Raw genomic sequence first — 12,483 nt, 5'->3', positions numbered from 1 at the left:
CAGGCTCCCGGTGAACAGCTTTCTATTCTAGGTCATGCCACAGCATTGTCTATGAGACATGCAGAAGGGGAAGAGTTGACCTTGTAAACTGGGGTTAGACAATATAGGGGCCCAAATACCTCCCTTATGCCAGAGCCTGTTGCGTTTCTCTATATAGATTCTTAAGCTTCAGGAAGACAAAGACATTGCCTGAATTTTTTATGGTCCTATTTTCCCTTCTTATCATTATGCTTGACATGCACTAGGAGCTTGAATGAAGGAATGAATGAATGAATGTGTGAATGAATGATAGTTATATTCCATGCATATATCCTTCTTCCCTCTAACAGTTAATAGCCCCTAGCAGACCAGGACTCTAGGTGTGGATCCAGTGCTCCCAAGTGATTCAGCATAAATTTATGGAAAGGAAACCTATGCTTGCCTCTAACCTGACGAGTTTCAGAGAGGCGTTCTGGAGATCTTGGCCTTTGTATCTTCAGAAAAACTTTTACATACACTCCCTGAGCATCTTATATAGGTGGCCTGAGAGATATTTAAAGATTAAGTGAAGCTTCTGAAGGTGATCTAGCTAACAAGAAGAAGCAGTCAACAGATTTCCCTGGGGGCTGTGGGTTATCAAGAGGTTACTCTGGTTACTCATTTCCACTATTTAATTAAAGAACTGGAAGTGAAACCCTGTCCAATGATGTAGGCTTACCTCTTGGAAGAATTCCAGCTCCAGCACTCAACCAATTAGATTATGCCCACCCACATTGAAGTGGGAAATCTGCTTTACTCAGTTTATCAACTCAAATGCTAGCCTCATCCAGAAACATCCTCATAGGCACACCCAATAATAACATTTTACCAAAATATCTGGGCCTTGGCAAGTTGACACATAAAATTAACCATCATGATGATTCTCATCCAAATCACCTAGTACCAAGGCATGGCATAATAAGGGATAACATGGGCAGAGGAGTAACTGTAGATGTCTAGTTGAAAACTGCAGGATGGAAGGAAGGATAAGGGAGAACACTGGGACTACCTCCTGAATCTGCCACTGTGAAGGGTTGTTCTGGCCTGACCTGGGAGGAAAGCTGAGCACTGTGAAGATCTTTTATCTTTCTTTTATCTTACATATCACCATGGAGGTGAACAAGCAAGACTCTATTCACTCATAATTTATTGTTTTCCAGAGTGGCTGTGCCAGTTTGCATTCCCACCAACAGTGCAAAAGGGTTCCCCTTTCTCCACATCCTTGCCAACACCTGTTGTTTCTTGTATTGTTGATTTTAGCCATTCGGAATCACTATATTGTACACCTGAAACTAATATTACACTGTATGTTAACTAACTGGAATTTAGATAAAAGCTTTAAAAAAACCACTGATATCTAATAAAAAACATAATTTATTGGCTTTTCCTCAAGATAGACATTATAACTAACAAAGCCATTTTAATGAAATCCCCTGAACAAAGCAACTTTTTATCCCAGTTTCATTGGTAATAGTCCATACACTGAGGGTTTTTTTTTTTTTTTTTTTTGGCCTCCTTTCATAGAGCAGTGCTTTTGAAATAGTAATGGCCCCTTTCTGCATGTTAAGACTATCCTTCTTTTTATTTATTCAGATGAATTCATAACCACTAATTTGTCCAGATGAGAAAACATTTATCATTAAAATCAATAAGAAAAAAATTCTCTTGTAAAGCTAGTAATATTGGACACTAAGCATTAGAAAAAGGTAATATAAGCAAGGAAAATTATAGTACATGTATAATTATAGATGTAAAAATTCTAAATAAAATATTACCAAATTGAACTAACCAATATCTTATAAAGAAATAAGATCACAAAGGATTTATTCCAGAAATGAAAGCATAGTGGACTGTTAGAAAAATCTATTCATTAACTTCTGCTTATTCCTGGAAAATTGAATACAAATGTTTTTTTGATCTCAGTAGAAAACCTCCTCAAATGAAGAAAAGGTGGGAAAAAAGGACAGCAGACCAAAAAAAATCTGCGCAAAATTTTGGAAGCTGGAAAACAGATGGATCTGTAATAACTCCTGAGCAGACCACAGAAACTAAACACCAAGTCCCTAAGAAACAAATTGCAGAATCCTAAAAGACTAAAAACGTGGTGGTCCTAAGTACCTTCCAAGGCAAAGACCAGAGTATGGATTTGATTACTGCAGGAGTCAGTAAAAGCATCTAAAGCAGAGCCTTTAATCACCCTTATATTTTGTACTATTTGAAACAGCTAGGATTCCTACCTCACGCTCAACACTAACCCTAATTTTCTTTACACCCTCACTATATTTTACTTTTCCTGTAATAGTCATTGCATCTCATCCTACAACAGGTGGTTCATCATTCTGTGGGCATTGGAGTGGGGTAAAGTTGATAAATGTTTGTTTTAAAAATCAAGCTGCCAAAAAAAGACCACCGCAATCTAGAACTTCTCTTCTTAGGACTGGCAGACAGTCAACTGAACAGGCAGAGCAGGGGGCAAGCACAGGGTCGGAGTGGGAAGAAGCAGGCACCTGTCAAAATCCACTCAATGTTTTTAAAACCTCTGTGAAGAAGACTGGAGCATCTCCTGCAGCTGTGCTTGTTTGTGCAAGTTTGAAACTTCTAAGTTTCTTCAGAATTATTGTTTCTCTGAAGGTAAAGCCCATATTTAACCATTCAAATTTGGTTGAAATAATTTGCAGTAAAGGGTGGCAACCTTATTGAAGCAGGGTATTATTGGGGCACTTAGGGCCACTTTTGACAGCAGGTGCTGAAATCCATCTCCCATCTTTCAACTAATGATAAATTTAATTACAAAAAATATTCAAGGTGCCTTTTATTGATATCCTTAGGAGTACAATGAGAGAGGTTACCTGGCACAGTGCACAATAAAACTTCATCACACTGTTTTCATCAGGCAGTCTTGCCTCCCTTCCCTGCAGTCTTATGAGACGGAAGAGTATCAGCCCCTGTCCTCCTTGAACAATCTCCTTCTCTCCAACTCTCTGTCCTAGGTGGAGCCATTTACTTCTCTCAGCTTATCACTGAATCCTCACATACATTACCCTGTTCTAGCACATAAAGAATCCTTTTTTATATCCCCCCTCTTTAAAGTATGAGAGAGTTGCATATAATGTTTTTTTTTTTTTTCATTGTCACATTGATTTTCTCATTTCCTTCTCATAACGTCAAATATAGTTCTTCTTCACCACAGGGATTTTTCAGCCAATGGCCCACAATGTCTTTTTCAACATATGGTGTAGGCTGGAGCTATGATGTTCCTGCCTAGTGCCAACAATTTCAGCAAGTCCACTTTTGCCCATGAAATATCAACTGTGTTCACTGCTGCCTAGTCTTGGCCAGATCAGAGGGGCTTGTCTAAGAAGTCCTTTCTTTCATACCAGTTTTTTACCAAGGTTTGGGGTGGGGCTGTGTTTGTTGAGTCTTCCATATAAAAGGTAAGGATAGAAGGGTCAATTATGTTTCTGAAACCCATTCCTAAGATTCTCAGAGAGTGAAAATTTAGGGGCCGGTTACTCAATTGTGAAATGTGAAACAGAGAATATACATTTGAGGTAGGTTTCCAGGAAACAACTGTCCTAGGTTATGAGTTCATTCTTTTATCCAATCCATAGTTATTTTAACAGACTTTTTGAGGTATAATTGACATACAATTAACTGTATGCATTTAAACTGTACAACTTGTTAAGTTTTGACACATGCCTGCAATCATAACTGTTATAAAGATAATGAACATATTAATTAACCCTCCTAAATTTCTCATGCGCTTTTCTAATTCTTCCCCACTCCCTCCTACACCCCCTCTACCACCCCCAGACAAGAACTGATTTGCTTTCTGTTACTATAAATCAGTTTGCATGTTCTAGACTTTTATATAAATGGAAAAATACAATCTTATACTCTTTCTTCTAGATTATTTGATTTTGCACGATTATTTTGAGATTCATCCATGTTGTTAAGTGTATCAATAGTTTGTTCCTTTTATTGCTGAGTAGTACTCCACAATTTGTTTTTCCATTCACCAAGTGGTAGATGTTTCACTTGTTTCTAGTTTTGAGCTATATGAATAAAGCTGTTATGAAACTTATGCACAAGTCCTTGGGTGGACATATGCTTTCATTTCTCTTGAATAGTTATCTAGGAGTAGAATGGATATATTATATGGTAGGTACAGTGTAAGTTTAATTTTTTCAAAACTTCCAAATTGTTCTTCAAAGTGGTTGTACCATTTTACATGCCCATTCAACAAATAATTATTGAGGTTCTACTATGCTACAGGCACTCTTCTTTATGCTAGAAATATAGCATTAAACAAAACAAAACAGACAAATATGCAAGTTCTCATTGAGAAGAGCTTGAAGGGGTCCTAAGGTGGTCTCAGGAGACAATCTTTGAGATTGAATTTAATATGCTGGATATTTATGACAGAATTCCATAGGGATAAAAAACTACAGATTGGAGGAGGAAGAAGTAGGATTAGGCCAAGGTAAAAGTCAGCCTATGATGCAAGTCTAGTGATAGCTTTTGCCCACTCCATGTTGAGTTGAGGAGCTAAAACGTTCCACTAGATTTGTCAGGCATTGGGCCTAAACGGCTGGGCCTTTATACCCTACCTCCATCAATGAGGAACACCATAGGAAGGGCATGACTTATGGGCAAGACAGCTTTCGGCAGCAGAGGTTAGCCCAGAAACCAATGATAGCTGAAGGCTATCTGCTGATATCAGTTGCCACAGGGTGGGCAACAAGTCATTCTCTGAAGGGGATACCAAGGCAACATTACTCTGAGTTCCTCACTGTCTCTCTACCATTTGCTCTGATTGGATCCACTTCTCCACACATCCCCAGAAAACTCAGTGGGTCTGTATTACTGAAGGAAACTTAGAAGATAATAATTACCAGCCCATATCTGCATCTGGTCTTGTGGCCACAACAAATACTCATCTCTTTCGTCCACTACCCATTCTAGATTCCCTTCATCTTCAGCCCCAAGTCTGATGGTTGTAATGGGTTATGAGTGGTATTATTTAGACCCTCATTCCTGGTCATTTTATTCTTCTTGGCCTGGGTTTCTCCATTATCCTTTTACTGTCAAAACCGGGCAGGGAAGTACTAAGCAGTGCTCAATGGATTGCTTAGTAGCCAAACATATTTCTTCCTGCCCTCAATGTGTAATAATGTCCATACCCTCTCCTGATAACAGTCAATTACCTCTGCCAGGATGGTGACTCCTCTTTTACAGGATGGTTGATGAGCATGAGGAGGACAAAGTGCATGAGTAGAATTTGTAGCTTATAATTCAATAACCCAGAGTTCTAGAAACCAGGCACCTAAATTTCTCCAACCTAGTCAATTGGAATGATGGCAAGTGATGGGTCCTGCTTATATCCCCTTGTTTTCCAGATCCAGCTACTATCTTTTTTGAGGACCAGAACCATACAAAAGTCTTTTGCTCATGGTGTATATTGAGTCCTAGATGATGACTCCCAATTCTATTAAGTTCTTTAAACAGAACTTCACCTAGGCCTTCAGCAACCCATTCTAATCCTTTATTAGGCAGCAGCTTCTGGGTGGTGCAAAATGTCATATGACCAGTGAATTCCATGTTTGTGGGTCCATTTCCATACATTGTTGCTATAAAGTGGGTCTCTTTGTTTGATATGATCTTTTCTGAGAATTCCATGACAGTAGATCAAACACTACACTCTCAGATAAAGGTGACGGCCAAGACCCTGCAGGCAAACCATCACCCTCAGTATGTTATATTCCTCTCAAAAGAGTCATCAGCCTTTTCAGAGTGAAAAGGCCCAATCTATTCAACTAGTCCCATATTTGGTGATCAACGTTGGTTTCTGTGGCTGGAAGATTAAACATTCAACATTAGCAAAGCTGTATCCACCTAGATAACTCAAGACTCATACTGTTGGACCTAGGCATAGCCTCCATCTCTCCCACCATGGCCACTTTGTACATGTTACTATTAATATGAATAAACATAGATATTAAAAATTTATTAGCCCATGGACTTTGTTAATACCTCCCCCTGACAAACACACACACACACACACACACACACCATTTTCTAGGGCGTCCCCCAGTCCCTAGATGAATTCATGCTCCTAATAAAATCCTCCTTTTCTCTGGACTAAAACAAATGTCACATGCTTCCTGATGGGGCTTGCCACCGAAAATGATTTAGGATATCCCAAAGGAAGGAAATCTTTCTATTGTCAGGTTAGAAGAAAACAGAGGAGTTAAGAGGCTATTGAGTAGCTAATCCCTCATTTGTCCTGAAGTTCCCTATCCTCTAATGAGGTGGTAGCCAGAAAATCTTACAATGACACCATAAGCATATGTTAGTGGAGCACTGGCTTTCTATGTATCCCACAAACATCACTCTTGAAAAATTTAGGTGCATTTATAACTTACATTCCAAAGATAATTCCAAATATTTTAAGCCAAAGTGGTGAATAATTATGGGCATTTCAGACGGGTGAGATATTTGGGGAGATGAAAGTCTTGGCCTGGTCTGACTTCTCCCTTGACCATTTATGTTGATGGCAAGCTTCCTGCCCCAAATGTATTTGCATTAGAGCCAGGTATTTCCCAGTGGTTATCCTCACCAAAGTAACATCCTTCAAGAACTGTTACAGTCATTGAAACTTATCCTTTACTTGCTTATATCTTTCTCTAACTTACATGCATGCATTTCTTTCTCTCTAACAACATGATGAGCTTCATGAAGAAAGTGATAGGGATCTTAAAAGTCTTCATATCAATGTTCTATATGTCCACTGTGGTGGTTACATGTGTGAATGAATTTATCCAAATTTATCGAATTATACACCTAAAATGGATGCATTATATTGAACATAAGTTATAGCTCAGTAAAGTTGATTTTTAAAATGTCTTCGTATAATCCTAAAATTTGTATGGAACCAGAAAAGACCCCAAACAGCCAGAGGAATGTTGAAAAAGAAAGGCAAAGCTGGGGGCATCACAATTCCGGACTTCAAGCTCTATTACAAAGCTGTCATCATCAAGACAGTGTGGTACTGGCACAAAAACAGACACATAGATCAATGGAACAGAATAGAGAGCCCAGAAATGGACCCTCAACTCTATGGTCAACTAATCTTCGACAAAACAGGAAAAATGTCCAATGGAAAAAAGACAGTCTCTTCAACAAATGGTGTTGGGAAAATTGGACAGCCACATGCAGAAGAATGAAACTGGAACATTTCCTTGTGCCACGCACAAAAATAGACTCAAAATGGTTGAAAGACCTAAATGTGAGACAGGAGTCCATCAAAATCCTAGAGGAGAACACAGGCAGCAACCTCTTCAACCTCAGCCGCAGCAACTTCTTCCTAGATACATCGCCAAAGGCAAAGGAAGCAAGGGCAAAAATGAACTATTGCAACTTCATCAAGATAAAAAGCTTTTGCACAGCAAAGGAAACAGTCAACAAAACCAAAAGGCAACCGACAGAATGGGAGAAGATATTTGCAAATGACATATCAGATAAAGGACTAGTATCCAAAATCTATAAAGAACTTATCAAACTCAACACCCAAAAAACAAAGAATCCAATCAAGAAATGGGCAGAAGACACGAACAGACATTTTTCCAAAGAAGACATCCAAATGGCCAACAGACACATGAAAAAGTGCTCAACATCGCTTGGCATCAGGGAAATCCAAATCAAAACCTCAATGAGATACCACCTCACCCCAGTCATAATGGCTAAAATTAACAAGTCAGGAAACGACAGATGTTGGTGGGGATGCGGAGAAAGGGGAACCCTCCTACACTGTTGGTGGGAAGGCAAGCTGGTGCAGCCACTCTGGAAAACAGTATGGAGGTTCCTCAAAAAGTTGAAAATAGAGCTACCCTAGGACCCAGCAATTGCACTGCTGGGTATTTACCCCAAAGATACAAATGTAGTGATCCAAAGGGGCACGTGCACCCCAATGTTTATAGCAGCAATGTCCACAATAGCCAAACTATGGAAAGAGCCAAGATGTCCATCAACAGATGAACTGATAAAGAAGATGTGGTATATACATACAATGGAATATTATGCAGCCATTAAAAAAAAAACAAATCTTGCCATTTGCAACGACGTGGATGGAACTAGAGGGTATTATGCTAAGCGAAATAAGTCAATCAGAGAAAGACATGTATCATATGATCTCACTGATATGAGGAATTCTGAATCTCAGGAAACAAACTGAGGGTTGCTGGAGTGGTGGGGGTGGGAGGGATGGGGTGGCTGGGTGACAGACATTGGGGAGGGTATGTGCTATGGTGAGAGCTGTGAATTGTGTAAGACTGTTGGATCACAGACCTGTACCTCTGAAACAAATAATACATTATATGTTAAAAAAAATAAAGAAGATAGTAGGAAGGGAAAAGTGAAGGGGGGGAAATGGGAGGAGGAGATGAACCATGAGAGACTATGGACTCTGAGAAACCAACTGAGGGTTCTAGAGGGGAAGGGGGTGGGGGGATGGGTTAGCCTGGTGATGGGTATTAAAGAGGGCACATATCGCATGGAGCACTGGGTGTTATAGGCAAACAATGTATCATGGAACACTACATCAAAAAATAAATAAATAATTAAAAAAAAACATGTTTACAAGATTAAAACCAGAAAATGTCTTCATATCCCTTCCAGAATCTAGAGCTGAGTCCTGCTCATATGTGGAATCAAGTATTTTCTGATTGAATTATTCTGTTAAATTGTATAGTTGTTTTGTTTTGTTTTTGCTATAGCCAAGAATATCATCAGGAGCTCCAGACATATATCCAACAACATGGCCCCACCCAGATTTTTTCATAGGCTCCAGAAACAACATGACCAAAATAGAACTGTCAATTTCCTGGCATTGCACTAAACCTGACCCTCCACTCAATTCCTCATCTAAGAAAACCACCCTAACCCAGGTGCAAAGATTCACATTCCAAAAGACACACTTGGTTCCTTTCTATCTCTCAACACAAACATGGACTTCATCAGCAGGTTCAGTACTTCTGAGTACTTCTAGCTGCCTTGGGTATAAAAGTCTAACATATATTCTATACCAATTATCCTTCTCTCTTAATAACAGAATCCCAGGGCACCTGGGTGGCTCAGTCGGTTAAGCGGCTGCCTTTGGCTCGGGTCGTGATTCCAGGGTCCTGGGATCAAGCCCCACATCTGGCTCCTTGCTCACCAGGGAGCCTGCTTCTCCCTCTGCCTCTGCCTCTCCCCCCTGCTTGTGCTTGCTCTCTCCCCTCACTGTGTCAAATAAATAAATAAAATCTTTAAAAAAACAATAGAATTCCAAATTTATTTGGGACAGTAGTGTTTCCGGTAAAAGACCACATCTGTAGCTTCCTTTACAGCTATGTGTGGCCACATGACCAACTTCTGCCCAACAAGGTGATTGTAAAAGTGTTGTGTGGTAGTTAGAGGAAGGGAGCTGAAAGGCAGCTGAACTTCTCAGACCAAGATATTACTTACACCATCTGTTGTGGACTGAACTGTGTCCCATCCAAATTCGTATGTTGAAGCTCTAACCGCCTGTACCTCAGAACATGACTGGATTTGAAGACAGGGCCTTTAAAGAGGTAATCAAGTTAAAAAGAGGCCATTAGGGTAGGCCCTAACCCAATCTGATTAGAGTACCTATAAGAGGAGTTCAGGAAATATAGAGAGATACCAAGGGTGTGTGTGCACAGAAGGATGACCATGTGAAGAAGGAGCAAGAGGGTGACCACCTGCAAGGCAAGAAGAGAGGCCTCAGAAGAAATCAATGCTATAAATACTTGGATCTTGGCTTTCTAGTTTTCAGAACTGTGAGAAATAAATTTCTGTTGTTGAATCCACTCAGTCTGTGGTATCTTTGCCCTAGAAAACTAATATACCATTAGATAAGGCTTTCTATTTTGACAGCTCATGAGAATCAATTGAGGAGCCTTAAAAATACTGATGACTAGACCTACCCTTAGAGATCCTGATTCAGTTTCTCGAGTCTGGGCATTGGAGGGGATTTTACTGTACATCCGGAGTTGAAAACCACAGGTCTAAGAGAATAATGTTTTGCATCCTATAGGGGAGGTTGAAAATATTGGATCTAGCATCATGTAGAAGGCATTTCCTCTCCCCCATATCTCTCTTCCTCCACTGCTTTTTTCCAACCCACAGCTCCCTTTTTCTCTATTCTAGCCAGATCCCCACAGATGGACCCAGAGATTCTCCCTCCTCTTCATCCTATTACAAATCCAAGATCCATCTTAATTTAAGGCACATTAAGCAGCTTCAGCCCCACTTCTGGCCCTCCTTGCCAAGAAAAGTTAAGTCTTGAGGAGCTTCACCCTCTCTGATTCTGCCTGTTAGCCTGAGCCAGGACTCAGAAGCTACCTTCTGACCTCTTAGTCCAATTAAGAAATGCACAAAACACAAGAACCAGAGATTTTACTAATGGAAAATAAGCATATGAAAATATATTTAACATCTTTAATCATCATGGAAATGCACAATAAAATATAAACACACTTATCAGAATGGCTAAAAAATAGTGAAAACACCAAATGCAATGAAATCTATGGATAAACTGAGTCACTCAGACATTGCTAGTGAGAATGCAAAATGTTACAGGCACTCTGGAAAACAATTTGGCATTTTTTTTCCCCAAAACTAAACATGTAATAACTGGATAGTATAGCAGTTGCACTCTAGGCAATTTATCCAGAGAAATGAAAATTTGTGTTCACGTGAAAACCTGTACTTGAATGTTCCTAACAGTTCTATTCATAATAGTTAAAAAGTAGAAACAACCCAGATGTCCTTCAATAGGTGAATGGTTAAAGAAACGGTGGTAAAGCCATACCATGGAATACTATTTGGTGATAAAAAGGAACGGATTATCAATACACTTAACAACTTGGATGGCTCTCAGGGGAATTATGATAAGTGAAAGAAATCCATTTCAAAAGGTTATCACGCACTGACAGAAGGATAACCACCCCCCCCAATAATAACCCTGTTTCCACTGCCACTCAGTAACCAGACTCCTTCCATACCCCTACCATATCTGCCTCCCAGACTCCTTGCCTGGTACCTGTAGACCTCCCACAGAGCCAGCCTTTGGAGATTGTCTGCCACCTTCCCTACATTTATAGGTTTATACCCAAACCAAGGACAATTTTATTTTATTTTATTTTTTAAAAAGATTTATTTATTTGTTTTAGAGAGAGAGAGTGGGGGGGGGAGTGAAGGGCAGAGAGAGAGTGAGAGGGAGAGAAGCAGACTCCCCGCTGAGCACAGAGCCCAATGCCAGGCTCAATCTCACGACCTGAGCCGAAATCAAGAGTGGGATGCCTAACCAACTGAGCCACTCAGTCGCCCCCAAATCAAGGACAATTTTATACCTGCATTTACTCTGTACAACAGGCCAAGGAATGGGCAGTCTAATTTTCATTTTCAGAAGAAGATACTGAGTCACACAGAGGTCATGTGACTTAACCAAGGTAATACCCCTGGTGAATGGTGGGGTCAGGAAGATAACCCACATTTCGATTCCAGACCCCATTCCCTTGACCACTAAGCTAGACACTTCGGGTCTACCTGTTTGCTTTCTACAATATTGAGAAAATCCTGAGGACTGCATAACCACATTCCCACGTCCTTGAGCCCAGGCTGGGCTGGGAGTTCCACCCACAACACAGCACTCACCTGGAATTGCTCCCAGGCGTAGCAGCGAAGGTTTAGGTGAACACAGAACTGAGACATTCCTCCCACTTCAACAGCAAATAACAAACAACAGGACTCCCTTAGAGTCATACATGCTTCACACGCTCACACAGCATTCTTCAGTCAGGGTCTGACTTGATATTCATGCTGAAGGGGACAACTGTTCTCTGGAGGTCAGGGTGTCCGGTATGGGGATGGCAACAATAGGAGCCATCTGCTCGCAGTGACAAGGGCCCTCCTATGTGCCAGGTCCTGTGACAACCACTTCATTAGTTCACTTGATACATTTTTCACAGATACCCAAGAGATGCACATTATTAGTTCCACTAGCAAATGAGGAAACCTCCAGGTTAAGAGCCCAAGGTCACAGAGTAAGGATCTAGGGTGAGAGCTGTCCAACTCCTCAGACTGTGTCCCTAATGCCCAAGCCGGGTGGGGCAGACCGGCACAGATCTAGTTCAGACCAGGGTGATATGAGGGGAGCGTGGAAATGGGAGAACATAACGGGAATAGGAAGAGAAGGGAAGGCACCAGGGAAGCTGGGAGAGTTCCGAGAGGGAGCCCAGCCAGCAGGGAGAGAGCAGAGGAGCATCTGGGAGGAGGTTCTACACACACGCACCTTCCTTGAACACCCCGTTGACAGAGAAGCAGAGCATCGTCTCCTGAAAGGGAAGGGCCCAGCTGCTAAGTCACCTAAACCTCCTACTCACCCATGGCTTTCTGGGGCTG

Source organism: Mirounga leonina, unplaced genomic scaffold (genome assembly GCF_011800145.1).
Source record: "Mirounga leonina isolate KUSES-001 unplaced genomic scaffold, KU_Mleo_1.0 Mir_101414, whole genome shotgun sequence".
NCBI classification, from domain to species: Eukaryota; Metazoa; Chordata; class Mammalia; order Carnivora; family Phocidae; genus Mirounga; species Mirounga leonina.
This window is presented reverse-complemented; position numbering follows the sequence as displayed.